Source organism: Chamaea fasciata, unplaced genomic scaffold (genome assembly GCF_029207755.1).
Source record: "Chamaea fasciata isolate MVZ Bird 193981 ecotype frontalis unplaced genomic scaffold, bChaFas1.0.hap1 SCAF_2, whole genome shotgun sequence".
Lineage (NCBI taxonomy): Eukaryota > Metazoa > Chordata > Aves > Passeriformes > Sylviidae > Chamaea > Chamaea fasciata.
This window is the reverse complement of record NW_027094087.1, coordinates 57,345,352-57,360,134: the sequence shown is the minus strand read 5'-3', so window position 1 is coordinate 57,360,134 and position 14,783 is coordinate 57,345,352.

The window sequence follows — 14,783 nt, the reverse complement described above, 5'->3', positions numbered from 1 at the left end:
CCATCTGCCCAGGCAGATTCTCAGAGCCAATGACACATAAAAGATTTTATGTGATCTCTGATGTCAAAGATATTACATTAGGTTATCAAAGTTCCACTTAACTAGATGACTTACCTGCACAACTGACATTTGAATAAAATGGTTAAATAGAACAGGGACTAGGGTTAATTGACTGTGTTATCACAGTCAATTATTATAAGCAAGGACTCTAATTTATGAAGAACAATGCAATTGCATGTTCAAATAAAGGATGGAACACTTTGGCATTGAATCACTGCATGGAAGATGACCTTATTGAAGCTATATGGATTTTAACATTCCTAAGATGTTTAGAAGCACATTGTGTCTGTAGGCAACATACAGACCTGTACTTACCCTGCAAATAATCATTGCACAAGCAAGTCCTCACAGGTTTTCATTTTGAAGCTGGCAAATACTTTGTGGTCTTCTGAAAAAAAAAAGCTCAGAAATACTCAAAATTAAGATTTTTTTTTTCCCACTAAAGAACAAGGCTCAAGTGAGTTTGCCTCAGTTTTCATTTATGCAATTCTAAAATGGGTATACTTTCCCCATCTTCCTTAGTTGATGGAAAGATGTTTATCCATATTTATTTGTTTCTTCAGTACATTTTTCTTGAGGGCTTCTTGAAGAACCATTCTTAATTCTAATAAGCTAAATTAAAAAATCAAAGTAAAATAAGAACTGCAATTCAACCTGAAGACAATGTGGATTTCCTTCTGATAGTCACATTTACTCTCCAGGCCAATAATAAAAGTACCAAATGTCATCACCATTTACAGATGATATCAGAATTTTTACCTAAACAATATCTTCCTTCTTATTATCATTACCAGAGCACCTTCAAATATGATGAATTCAAATGATTCCTCTCTAACTCTGTGTAAGAGACGGTCCGAAGATCCCTCATCTGCCTCACAACCATCGTCAAGGACAGAGACTGAAACCCCTAAAAGGGACTTTAAAATCTCAATACAGGAGTTCTGGCCTGGCTGAGGTGGGAGGTTGGCCAAGTGCTGCTTGCAGGTGTGTTTGATGGAAAACACCCAGCATGCATATTGGAACATCAGAACCTGAGCAGAAACAATGGGCAAGTCACGGTGAAGTGACCGCGCCTGCTGACACTGTACCTGCTGACAACCGACTTGTTCTGAGTTCTCTAAATGAACACACTGCAATGATTTCCCCCACCTGTTTGGCCAACTGCCTGTCGCTTCGGAGAGAACTATAAAAATCCTGGAGACCCCTGCTCACTTTTGTGATCACCCCGCTGGAGAAACTCGCGTCTATAGGCATCTTCAAAAGCCTTGAGGACTCGACCCTCCATGCTGGTAGCTATAATCCCCTTCCCCTCGTTTTCTGTCTTTCTTGCTATTCTCTTTTCTCTCCCCACTATCACATTTGTTGGCACTAAATAAAGGTGCATTTGTGATAGAGTAAACTGAGTTTGTCCCCCGCTGTGTCTTTTGTGCTCTGAGATCCCTAAAACGAACCATCACGAACCCCGCTTGTGTGAGCAGATTGTGACACTCGGTGATCTCATCTTCTGTAATTCCATTCCTTCAAACTGGCTCACCCTTTTCCTTTAACGTTAAAGTCTAAGAAATAATGTATATTGAGTGAGAACTACACTCACATTAAGAGAAAAACTGGTTTTTGACTACCTTTTTTTTCCCCAAGGATACATTAAAAATCATAATCAAAAAATAAATGAGGTCATAGCACTGACCTCTAGTAGGAAAGAAGATAACCATGTGCTTGAGCAACATTGACTTCAACAGGTTTGAAATGCACTGGATAAGTGTCTTCCTGAAAAATTATGATTGATTCAGTTGATGCCAGTGTGTCTGAATTTTATTAAAGTCACAGCAACGGGGGTACACTGTTATCACTTTTCTTGAATGTGGCACAACTTAATTTCAACATTTCGTTTCATGAGTAAGAACATTTTCTATAAAGAGTTGATTATTTTTCTGCAATATGAATCCTTTTGTACAAAAAAAAAATTATTAACTTCAATTTTTTGAGCAACTCAAATTGAATTCATTGAGAGATTTGGTATGGTTTCATACTCGATGTCTTTTTTACCCCTCTAAATGTCATATAAAAACTTATACTTTTTAAAATAGATATTTAAGCTCAAAATGTGTTTTAATGGTACTGAATACCAAATTAACTAGAAGAGAAGGGCTAATTTGATGGAAGTCTAGAATGTTCATTTTTATCAGTCATTTGTAAATAATTTTCAAAACGTCATTTCATCTTAGAGCATTCCAGCACTTCCTTCCGGAGAAAAGTATGTCATATGAGATTTTTTTTTTATATACCAAGTGTACATCAGTCTAGAAACATGAAAAAATAAAACTAGTTTAATATCTATGCAGCAAGGCTTCTTTTATTTCATTCCAGAGTAGCTGCTTGTGTTTCTGTAGTTCCTTCTAATACTTTTTAATATTCTTTTGTTTTACTGCTTTAAAAAAAAAAATCCTCATTTTTATGCATCATAGTAGACAAGAAAAATATTAAATCTGAGTTGTTATGATTCTCCCAATAGCAGAGGAAGAACCAAATCCTACTGACTGCTTTACAAAAACAGACCTTCATGTCTTATAGCTAAACAAAGGAGACCTTGGCCTCAACAGGATTTAAACTGGAAAGAAAGCTTGCAGGGGATCAGCATTTCACAACTTCCCAAATATTTTTTCCTGAGAGTATCACAGTAGCCCCACTGATTTCTGCAACACAGAATAGAAAAGATACCGTCCATCTAATGCAGTTTCTTTTTACTACTCCCTTTGCAAATAAGTATCCATTTATTGCCGTTTTGACCAAGGAAAATCTTACAATCTCAGGCTAATAGTCTGAAACTGTGAGACGTGAGCTCCTCTGTTAACCCATCCTCTAAAATCCCTGGTGCTGGGACCTGGAAGTCGCCTCCCTGATTCAACACTCTGAGAAAGAAAGCAAACCATGTCAGCATAAGTCATTTAAAGAGCAACATCTGTGCTTGTCTTTCTTGTCGTCCTCTGGTACTTCAGACACGCTGAATAATTGAGCTTGCTGGACTCCTACCAAGTTATCTATCTCTGATGACTGGTGTGCTGTAAATTCATATAGAAAACTATTATATTCCACTGAACTGCTGCAGCTCCCTAGATAAAATGGTAAATTTTCCGCAGATCTTCCTGTCAACTTCAACCTGAAGGTAGGATTTAGGAAGGTTACATTTCTCAGCAAACAGGCAGCTGGAAGAGGTTTTTCAGCACCTCTCAGTATTTCCCTTTAGTAAAGCAAGGTGAGAGTTTTTTCAGCCCTTAAAGAAAAATAAAAATTGAACACATTTATTATGGTTACAAGACTTTGCTGATACAGTTCCAGAAATGTTGTCTTGAGGTCATTGCACTGTCAGAAAACCTAAAGAGTGGCTTCTCTGCATGGAATATAGCAGCAATACCAGGTTTCAGCAGCCTTCCAGCCAGCAGTGAAGAATTTGGCAGATATTATCTTTATAGGCTCATTATTTCATGCTTTTTCTTTCTGTTGTCTATGCTTTCAGCTGAAATCCTTTTAAAAAAATGGACAAAGGAGTATCAGTCTCTAAAACTGTTGGCTCTGAAGACAAATACTTTTGGGGCAAAGAGTCATAATATCTCTTACCTTTTTTCCTAAAAGTATATTGGGTGAATATGTGTATTCTATTTAGATTCAAATTGTTTTTAAAAATTGATTTCTTTTTTATTCTCATTTTTATTTTGCACAACTGTGAGAAGCTCAGTAGATGAAAAATTATGCATAAGGTCTGAAAGGCCCAAAGCCTGTGCTGAGTAAGCGTCATTCCAATCTGCTGCTAGAGCTAAGTGGTCAGGCACATGTTATTACAAAGTTCCTGATTCATCTCCTTTCATTAGAAAACTTTCAACAGCAGCAACAACAAAAAATACTTTTAATACTTTTTTCTATTTTTTTTTCTTTTCTTTCCATACTAACACCAGCTCTGGTGTTGCCAGTTCAGAAACTGCTTTTTCTGAGTCTATTAGTGGTTTGCACTACTCCAAACACAAAGGTGTTGACTGGCACTTCAGAAAATGATGTGAATAACTCACAGCATATTGGTTTTGACAACATAAAATAAAGGATTTTCCCCCCTGCTGTTATTGCCAGGAGGTGCTCTTGTAGAAAATAAAAATAGCTTCCAGAGGTAAAACTTTGAGGGGTACAATTACACCATTTGTGTAAAGGGAAAATTTGTGAGGGAAAATGACATGAACTCTGTATTAGCAGGGCTCAGAACTACCACTCCTTTTTTGAATTATATGGCCACCTGTTACAATTTTACTTGAGATGTCAGTGAAATGGTAGGAGCCTGCCCTAAAAATTAGATGAGTAGCATTTAAAGTATTTAATCACAGGTGGACTTCACATCTGCATGTAATATTTTTATACATAAATACTGTTGAAAAGCCATAAACTTTCCTTCCTCACTGTCTCATAAAGCAAACTGATAAATGTTAAATTTCCTTTTCAGTAAAATTATGCATGAATACCTTTGTTATTCAATCAGAAGCATCATTAAATAATGCACCAAGCGCTAATAATCTGAATAAAACAAACAAAATCAAGGTTTGCTTTCAAAGAGCACATTTAATCTGGAAGAAACTCTAATTGCATTACAGAGATTACTCTTTTGTCTACCACTTGTCATAGAAATGGATTTCAGTACACTTTCTTAGCATGCTATATGGATAATTCATGCAGCATACAATATCCAGGAATGCCTTCATGCATTACTGAACTGCAGCCATCTCTTCAGCAGATATAGTTATTCTTTAAAAATACACAGCAACACAATGCAAGCCTTGCTGAAATTACCGTGAAAATAGAAATAGAAATAATATTCTGGTGGGAAGATCTTGGTTTTCTGTTTTGCCCTGAGTACAACTCCAATCCTTTTCATTTATATAATTTCCCAGCAGTTAGACCATTTATCAAAAAAGGAGACTGCCCCAACTCTAGACCCTTTGTCAATGACCTTGTCAATGGCAACAGCCTCAGCTTTAGTTGGTCACTTTGCCCAAATGTGCCATCTGATTTTCCTTCACACAACCTTCCACAGCCTTGCTACTCTGTAAAACCACCTGTGCTTATTTCCTCATCACATCTGCAGGATTCACTTTTCTGTTCCTCAGATAATGTCATCTATGGACATCTATATCTAATGCCACATCACAGTAGATCTTTTAATTTCCTCAATCTGGTTGCATACTTCTGGATCCCACTTCAGTCTCCGATACAGGTTTGCAGACCAAATACAAACACCGCTCTCAACTCATTCTCACTCTATCCTTTTCTGTATATTTGGCCCATCTAACTTGTCCAAATATGAATTTCAATAAACTTTGAAGACATACTACATCTGTTTCTCTGAAGAAGTATAACTCAGAATTGTCAACCATTTATGATACTTAGGTTTCTCATCTTTTTCCTTCTGGCTGTTCTGTGTGTGTAATTATGTCATAAAACCTTAAGTGCAAGGGCTGTAAGCCCTTTTCTTGGATGAAATTGCATCCAGAAATAAATATCTATCTGTCCTTCCATTTTACATAATATCACTGAGTAAAGTAAAAGAACAAGAAATATAAAATGTTATAAACTTAATTTCCATTCCTTGACTGAGCTCCTGAAGTCACACATGGGAGAGATTGGAGGCGCAAGAGTGGAAGGGGTTGGGGAAAAACAAGAACTGTATCTACCCAACCCCTTATTATATCATGCAAAACTTACAACTGATATAAAACTATTTGTAATTCGAACTCATCCTTAGCATTTCAGTATGCTGAATCCTGAAAGGTAAAAGGAACAAAGGTGAAAACAAGGGATGCAGCACATTAATAACACAGATCAGCTGTTGTCTCCCCTACTCATCCTATTTCTCTTTATTGCTTCTTTTTTAAAACTTGTTTCCACTTTTCAGAGTCACTTAGAAATTATTAGGATAACTTCTAAATTATTTTACTTTAATTAGTCAGGTTTTGATCGCAAATAATTTTCAATATGGCTCAGTGCCAGTCAGAGTTGAAAATAATTTCTGTCTAGTATCAGTTTTAGAATGCAAACCAGGTCAATCTTTGTACAGAAAACTGGTGATAGGTGAGAAAAGGTTTTGTGAGAGGTTGTCTGATTTAAAAAAGTTCCACAAGTTAATTTTTACTCATTGAACACCAAATGAAAACAGTTAATGATTTATTTCCTTTGTGGCATATGGTGCCATTGTGAGATAGTTGCTGCTATATTAATTCCATCAGCTTCTTAGATATTGGCCTTGATGTATATTCAATCTCTTTACTCAGTACTTTTTTCCCTTCCTTTTTTTTGATTGATTTTTATTTTCTTATGCTATTTTTCCACCAGTGTTGTTTTTACATTGTGACCAAGGGGGCTTTTATTTTTCCTTCACTTACAATTTTTATCATGCAAATTTGAAGTTTGACAATAGTGGAGCAAGATAAGAGGCTTTCCCTAGTGCCTATGAAAATCCTTTGCACAATGCTTTGGAATTTAGACAAAATTGCTAAACCCTTCAGATCAGTATCTATTTAGCCAATGAGAATTTGTATTATGATCTTTGTTATAAAGAGCACCATGGGACAGCAAAAAAGTACTTATAGATTATTCTGAAACGTAAGGAGTAGAATTTTGAGGTGCTTTAAATACATTTAGGGCAGAACATGAAGCACTTAGTTGTAGTGGTGAAGTAGTAATCACTTGAAAAGACCCACAGAATAAAGTCTCAGAAAGTAATTTATGGTCTGGATTTTAGAGGGGTTTGTCATGTTGAAGAATATCTACACAAAATCTGTTTTGCATCCAGTAGATGATGCATGTAAGGCCCCTGAACACAACACTGAAGAAAACTCTATTCTTAAAGTGGATAGTCATAGTTTGTGATTTATTTTACCTAACTTAGGACACTTAGGACACTTACAGTCTCTTCAGTCAATAGAGAGAGATGAACCTTCAGAGGTGACACATTATTTTTGATTTAAACAACAACTGACGGAAAAGTTACCCTACATGTAGAGTATTCATCCAATTCATCATGTATGGTATTCATCCAATGAATAATTAGCATAGTTTTCTTTAAAAAAAAACCAAACACTTGTTTTCTACTCTACCACATGCAGCTGAGGATATCAATGTGTATTTTACAAAGAATGAAGAAACATCCATTATCAGAAGTCTATTTCCAATATGTGATAATATCACCCTTTTAAACTACTCTTGGACAAACTGAATAGCTTTAATTTCTAAAGCCCTTTCTTTTCTCCAAGACTTCTGTGAAACATGTAGGTAATTTTTTCTGTTTCCATAAGCAATTTCATGTTTTTATGAGAATTTGAATAATATCCCAGGAATGACAGTTAAGATACTGTCTGTTTGATGAACTTTGGCAGCCTATTAATGACTAATTGGATTGCCCTAAGGATAGTGAACTTAAATCAAATTCCTCCGGGTTACAGGAGTTATTACTGTTACAGAGATTCCAAAAGTATAGGGCAGTAATTAGATTTGGCCATATAGGTATGAATGCCCCCAGGGGAAAAAAAAAAATAAAAAAAGCCAGAACAAATACAAAATCATTGGAAATATTAATATTTCGTCTTTAGAAATTTAAAATGTTAAAGTGTTAAAACTACACTCTAATAGCTGTTTATTCTAAATAAAGTTATTTTTTCAGTATCCAAACACAGAAATTGAATTTAAAAGTCATGCATAGGATGATCAATGGATGTTACGGTTTGATAGTACTAGAAAATGATGGTAGTAACAAGTGAAAAACAAAGTTCTACTAGTATCAAAGAGAAAAAAAGAGCACAGGACCAAAATCTTGTTCTCTCCATGAGAGAAATTCAACAAAAAATTATAAAAAGACATATATATAAATATGCTTATATTCATGCATAGAATGAAATCTAATCTATTTATATGCATGTGCACAAATATATATATATAAAATGCAAAAATCATACAAAAGTCATACAAATATCTACAGCACAGGATATCACGAAACATAAATATAATGAAAAGCTCTGTTCCAATTCATAGATTTTAAAAAATCATTTTAATAATATTAAAGTGTTTATACACATAATTCAAATTAAATTTGAATTTATTTGATATCATGGATAAGGAATAAAATATAATATCTAAATGGACTATGATACCTGTAATGCCCCTTCCCATCCCCAATCTCTTTAAAAACACCTTGGTAACTGGAACCCATAATTTACATAATTTTATAGTGAAATAATGCCACAACAGACTGAGAAAAATATTATTTTTTCCTCCCAATATCACCTTGTATATAGGCATCAAAGTTGATGCAATCCTGCTTTAAGTAATCTTAGTTGCTGGGAAGATAAACAACTATAAACAAAAGAAAGTTTGAAAACATTTTGTTCAGGGATGTATAAATCCAACGCAGAGACCACATTTCTTAGGAATATGCTAATTCTAAGCAATTCTGCTCTATCTATTGATTCTAAATGCAATTGCATGGCAAGAAGAAAATATGATGTTCTCATAGTTAATTATATAAGAGGGGAAAAAAAAACCCCACAAATTTTCAGCCCTGAAAACATGAAAGTAAAGATATATGGGAGAGTCCAGGAAAAGCACAGCAGGGGAAGAGCAGGATCTACATGAATGAGGAGCTGCAAAAAGAAGAGGACACCACACTAAATGTCATATATTTATGACATTTTGAGAGTGAGCAGACAAACTGAAGTCCAAAAGAGCAGGAAGAATTTTGTAGGGATTACTTAGCTCTGAAACAGAATATAGTACCTCAAAGGTGAGAAAAGTTTGGGAAGGGAAGAGAGCACATCAAAACAAATAAGGTTCAACCAGAGCAGGAAGAGCAGAGGAAGGTTTAAGTACAGCAGAGGAGAAAGAAGATGAGAGAAATTAAAGTAGTTAGTTGCAGCAGAAAAAAAAAAGGCAATGTAAGGAATGAGAGAGATGGAAGGAAACTAAAGAAGTAATAGAAGGATGAGATTAGGAGAAAAAGTAGTATGATGAATTAGAAGAAAGGTATGCTTAAGATCCAATTTGGGAGTGCATAAAACTTTATAGGAGCACAGAGAGATGAGAATAATCAGTGGAGATAACAAGAACAGACCAGAAAAGTGAATGATCAAATGAGTTGGTTTAATTCAAGAAGCAGAAGCAGTTAGATTGAAAGCAGAAAGCACTTTAGAACTGTTCTTCAAGGGATAAATTGCATTAAAGCAGATCTGGCAATAGTATTTTCATAGGTGTAGCCTGGCCCTAAACATCTCCTTGGATGCAAAAGCAGCACTCAGGGCCGTAACAAGACTTGAGGCTCCTCACCTCACACCATTGTTTTGTGTCATTCCCTAAGTCTTGTAACTGATAGACCTGAGACTCTACACCTGAGCCTCATTGTTCCTCAGTGCTCTACCTGAATGGGTCAGCCACCCTTCCCACAGTGTCCCACCCTGTCTCTCCTAAGGTCCAAGAGCAGACTGCCTGAACGGAAGACACCTGCTCCTATGGCGGCAGCAGTCACTACCACAACATTGCTCCGTCCCTCCTCCCACATGCCCTCCACCATCTGCGGCTCCCAGAGCCACAGAACCTGAGGAAGAAGGTAGAGGAGGAAGAACCACGGAGGGGTGGGACTCGACCTCTACCTTCAAAATGCAAAGTGCCTACAAATCTTAAAGCTGTGGGTATAAACTTCCCATTCATCAACCACATTGTTATACAAGCCGCGGTGATACCCAGTGACATTTTAAATGAATCAGCTACAGGCTATGCACATAGGATGATGGATTATGGAGCAGCAGCAGGTAAAGCACCTTATAAGAAGAGCACAGAGAAATAGACCAGGGCTCTGAGGAACATCCCAAGATGCAGAAAGACAGAGCTGCCAGTATTTATGTGCCCTTCGCCCAGACTGTGTAGAAACACCTCCTCTCCTTAATACACCAGCTGCTGGCACAGGTGTGTCAAGGGTGGCAAGGAGGAAATCAGAACAGTCCAAATCAGGAAAAAATCAGAGAAACCCACAAAAAATCCCAAGCAAGAAATAAATTATCTCTGTCTGATGATGGTTTCACAGCCTGTTGGAGCACAGGGAAAGCCACTCTGCTCCTGTCCTTAGAGGGACTCTTTGAACTTCCCTGAGGGAATAAATACCAACCTGAAAGTAATAAATACAGCCCTCACCTCCTATACATCCCTTAGAATGCATTCTGGTTGTATATGCCTGGTACAAAGAAGACACCAATTTGCTTTGAAATTCATCCGTGACATGTAACTTCAAGTGCTGGGCCCAGAGCCAGATGTGAGCAGCATCTCCTGTGACAGAAGGGCTGACTGCCTTGCCCAGGACCTTGTTGAGGAGGGGGATAATGGGGTGCCTAGGCAGGAGAGTGTAAGATCTCCTTAAAGTCAGGGATATTCTTTTTGTCATTGATGAGGACATAAGTGAGAGAACATGGCTGCTGCTCACAATGACAATTGTCATGGGAAGTTAGAGGAAAACTGAGGTCTTTTACTAAGTAAAAGAAAAGGTAGCCTCGCCTGTCTTGTCACATTATCCAACTGGCATCAGATCTAACAACTCAGGCTAAAGCATGAGACCTTGGGAATAGAGTTTTGCAACTATTTTGTAAAAGGACTCTGCTTGAAGAACTGAAAAACAGACCCTAGAAATTCTATAATAAAGCCCTTTATATTCCAAAACTGCTCAAGAAAAGAAAACAGTTTGACTTGAGAAAACACTCATCACAAGCTACTATTAATTGGCATTTTATTGCACCAGGAGTGGGATGTTACCAAAAAGATGCACCAAGGAACACTTTTGTTCCAACAGACTCCATATCATGGATATAGCTGTAGTAATTAAGGTTAGAAACTGTAAAGAAGAAACAGATCACTAAACTGAAAGACACCAAAGTAGAATTCTAATGTCAATTTGAAGTTAGTTGAAAAAGGCTTAGGGCAAGGTATGGAATTGTTGTTTTGTTTTGTTTTAATTCTCTCTATGTGATAAATGAGGTGACAAAATACAGCTAATTTATTTGTCAGAAAAGACTTCTGAATAATGAGAAGAATGGGTGTATTTGTTTACTAGATTGCCCATTTTGATTTATAAAAAGAATATGTAAATATATTGTTTCTATGATCATCCTTTTGAAACCTATGCATTGTGTCATTCTTCCTTCCCAACAAATTATTAATAAAGGGATATAAAATTAATTGCTTAACATTTGACTCAAAATTTCATTAAATTGCTGTCAGTATTTCCTTTAGGTAAGTAGCATCTGAGCTAGACTGTCCTTTCAGGCTCTTCAATAGATCAATGCATTTAAATTAACAATGGCATTTCTGTTCTTTTGTGTGCCTCCATACTTTAAAAAAATAATCAACTGCTTATATATCACAAGATTTCATGTGTGTCTCTAATATTTTTGCACATATATTCATGTCCAGTTTAGCATTAAGTGGATGCGAAAGGATCTTCCTTCTCCAGCTGCTTTAGCCCAGGGCTCCTCCCTGCCCAGGTTGACAGTTCCCTGTTTGCAGGTTGAACCATTTAGAAGAGTTTACCACATATCCTAGAGACTCATAGGCACAGGCACATCCCTTAGACACACCCAGCAGTTGTGGGATGATATAGGTCATCAACACCCCCATGTCTGACTACAGCAGCAAGCACAACATTTCACTCGCACTCCTGAGGCTCTCAGCAGTAGCTGGCAGTTGCAGTTCTTGCAGCATGCACACACGTGACATAAAGGGTCTGATCACCAGGGGAGAGAGCTTGGAAATCATCCATTAAGAAAGCATAAGAAAAGAGGACAGCTGGGTTCATCAGGTACAAGGCTCAGCTAGACAAGAGTACCAACTGCCCTTGTTTTATATATGACCAGCCCCTTTACACTGCTTTCTGTTCCTTCTGGATCCTCCCTCCTCTGCACATAGCCTCAGCACCAGGTACAGTCCCATCAAGCCATTCCAACACCCAAGCCACTCAGGTTTGCATCTTTATCAGTTGTGAAGTCACAGTTTGCCTGGAGACCATCAGTTACCTTGACTAGACAGGTTTATTTCTCACTACTGTCTTTGTTACTCCTGATTGGTTGGGTTTTATTTCTATGTCTGTTTTCTATCCTTTCCTTTCCCTGACCTCCACAAAAAATAAACATCCTTACACATCAGATATCCATACCAAGTACTGTGAATAACCATGTTTGTTCTTATTGAAACCTACTTTACCACGTCAGTCAGGTTTTTATCTTTTTTTTTTTTTAATGATTCCTGTGCCCAGATATTCTTAGAAGAATAGACACATTCCTTCCACATACCATTAGACTTCAAATTGACAAGGTCCAGGTGGATTCAAACTCAAAAGTATTATTTTCAATAGCTTGAAAACTCAAAGGGAAGAACAAAGACACAGTCAGATAGATGTGTACTCTGACCACCTGCACAGCAGAAATGAGTGTATTGAGAAATGTTCAGATATTGAAGGAAGCTGAACAACCTCTTTGCATTTCTTTTGTATTGCTTTCACTCCACCAACTTGGCATATCAGGCTTGCTCTTTTCATAGTGAAATTTTCTGAAGTGCAGGCTAAAAAAGCCAATCAACTCCTCCTCTTTAGATTAAAAAAAAAATAAAAAGGCCAAATTCATCCCAGTCTGCTTTATGCACAACCCTATTCATAGAGTTCTAGTTAAGGGATTTTTGAAAGTTTACAAATCTCATTATCAGCAATGATTAAACATGGATGGTTAACCTCGGAGATGAATTTGGGAAGAATGCTAATGCAGTGATATTTGCCTCTGGATAATCAAGCCTGGGAAAAACAGTTTAATTTGAATCCATTCTAAGCAGCTTCAAACGTAGCTCTTCACTTAGTTCTTTCCTCCAAAGTTTCACTTGCAAATTATTTTTTTCTTAGCAAATTACTTCTAAAGATTCAGCCATATTTTCCTTGTGCACCCCAAATTAAGTCAGTTCCTTTTCAAGTACTTGGGTGCAAAGGGAATATATTTTCACATTTGTTTTGATACTCTAGAACTCATCAGAATATGCTCAAAATCTTTTTTATTTCTAAACAAAGAATTCACCAAAATAATATGCAAAGACTAACAGATGCAATGTTCATTGGTCACATAGCTTTCTCCTTCACAACCACAAAAGCCCGACTTGTATACATTTTTGAAAAATGGTTTGAAGCGACATGGTCTTTCGTCATATTCAGTGACTGAGCAAAGTTACTGTTATGACACTGTAAAAGACTAAACAGACAACACAAGTAATTATGTGTATGCCATTTAGTGGATGAAATAGTGGAACAGCTGTTTCGTGACTCAAGTCATAACTAGTAGAAGACATAATTAACACTAGCTAACAGATTTTTCGATCTGTTAGCTGTTGGATAGATGCTGTTAAACTAGCGTTTGACTATTAAACTGGAACTCTAGTTAGTAAAGAGAAGAGAATTACTACAATATGCGCAAGACCTTGTCCTTCCCATTCCCTGCTTCCCTATCAAAAATAGCAAAATAACTGCTTAATGAACAAAATTCTTTGTTTCATATGTGATTTTAATAGACAGCAGCCTTCATTTCCACAATGAAATTGGTTATACCACTGATCTTTGGTGCAGTCTCAGTAAGATGCATGCATATGGACTGGAGTCAAGATCATGATTTTGTTCATGCTTTTCACTTTAAGCCTAGTTTAGTTTGCCTTTTCATGGAGAAAATTTTAAAAAATATTTAAAACAGGGTTACATTAAACTGTCTCTAGGCATGACTATATAAAAATGGAACCTATTTGGATATGTCCTATTGTTGTGGGTTTTGTAAAAAGCATATTATTCTATTCTATCTGGATGGAGTAGAATTGCTTATTTTTGTACAAATGGGTCAGTGTCACTTATCAGATGGTAGAGTGCTACTAATTTCTTTTCATTGTTTCACTACTTCCATGGGAATGTCTTCTGCTAATGGACCATTAAGAGCTCATCAATGACATTACACATTACACTGCACTATTGTAAGCTGCTCCACACAGAGAGGAGGAGCCAAACCATCTTAACCTAGATAAAAAGGAGCCACAGTCCCCCTAGGTATCCAGTTTTTCCACTGGATCCCTGGAGGAAGACCGCACACATCTCACCATTACTGGACCCTTTTTCTTCAAGGGGACTATTTCTACTCCAACAGAACCACATCTGCCACTCCAGGAGGGCTTACTTTGGACTGTTTCCAACACCCTGACCAACAGGGTGTCAGGTTGTATTTCTGACTCTGTCAGGGTTTTCTAGGATTTCTTGTTTGTTCATTTGTTTGCTTATTCTTTTGTACTACAACATCTGTATTTTTATATCCCTAGTAAAGAACTGCTATACCTATTCCCAAAATCTTTGCCTGACAACCTTTTAATTACAAATTTATGATAATTTAGGAAAAAAAAAAAAAGAACTTACATTTAAAAAAAACCTCCAACCCTCCCTAGCAAATACCTGTCTATCTAAACCAAAACACCTATTTTGATCCCATTAAAATAAGAAAAAAAAAAAACCAAACTTTTTAAGATCAAAATGCTTTCTAATTCATAAATATCACTAAGGTGACTTCTGAAATATTTTGGATGTACCCATTCTAAGTTGGGCTTGTTTCAATACCCGCCATTTTATGTCAATATAAACAATTACAAAGTTA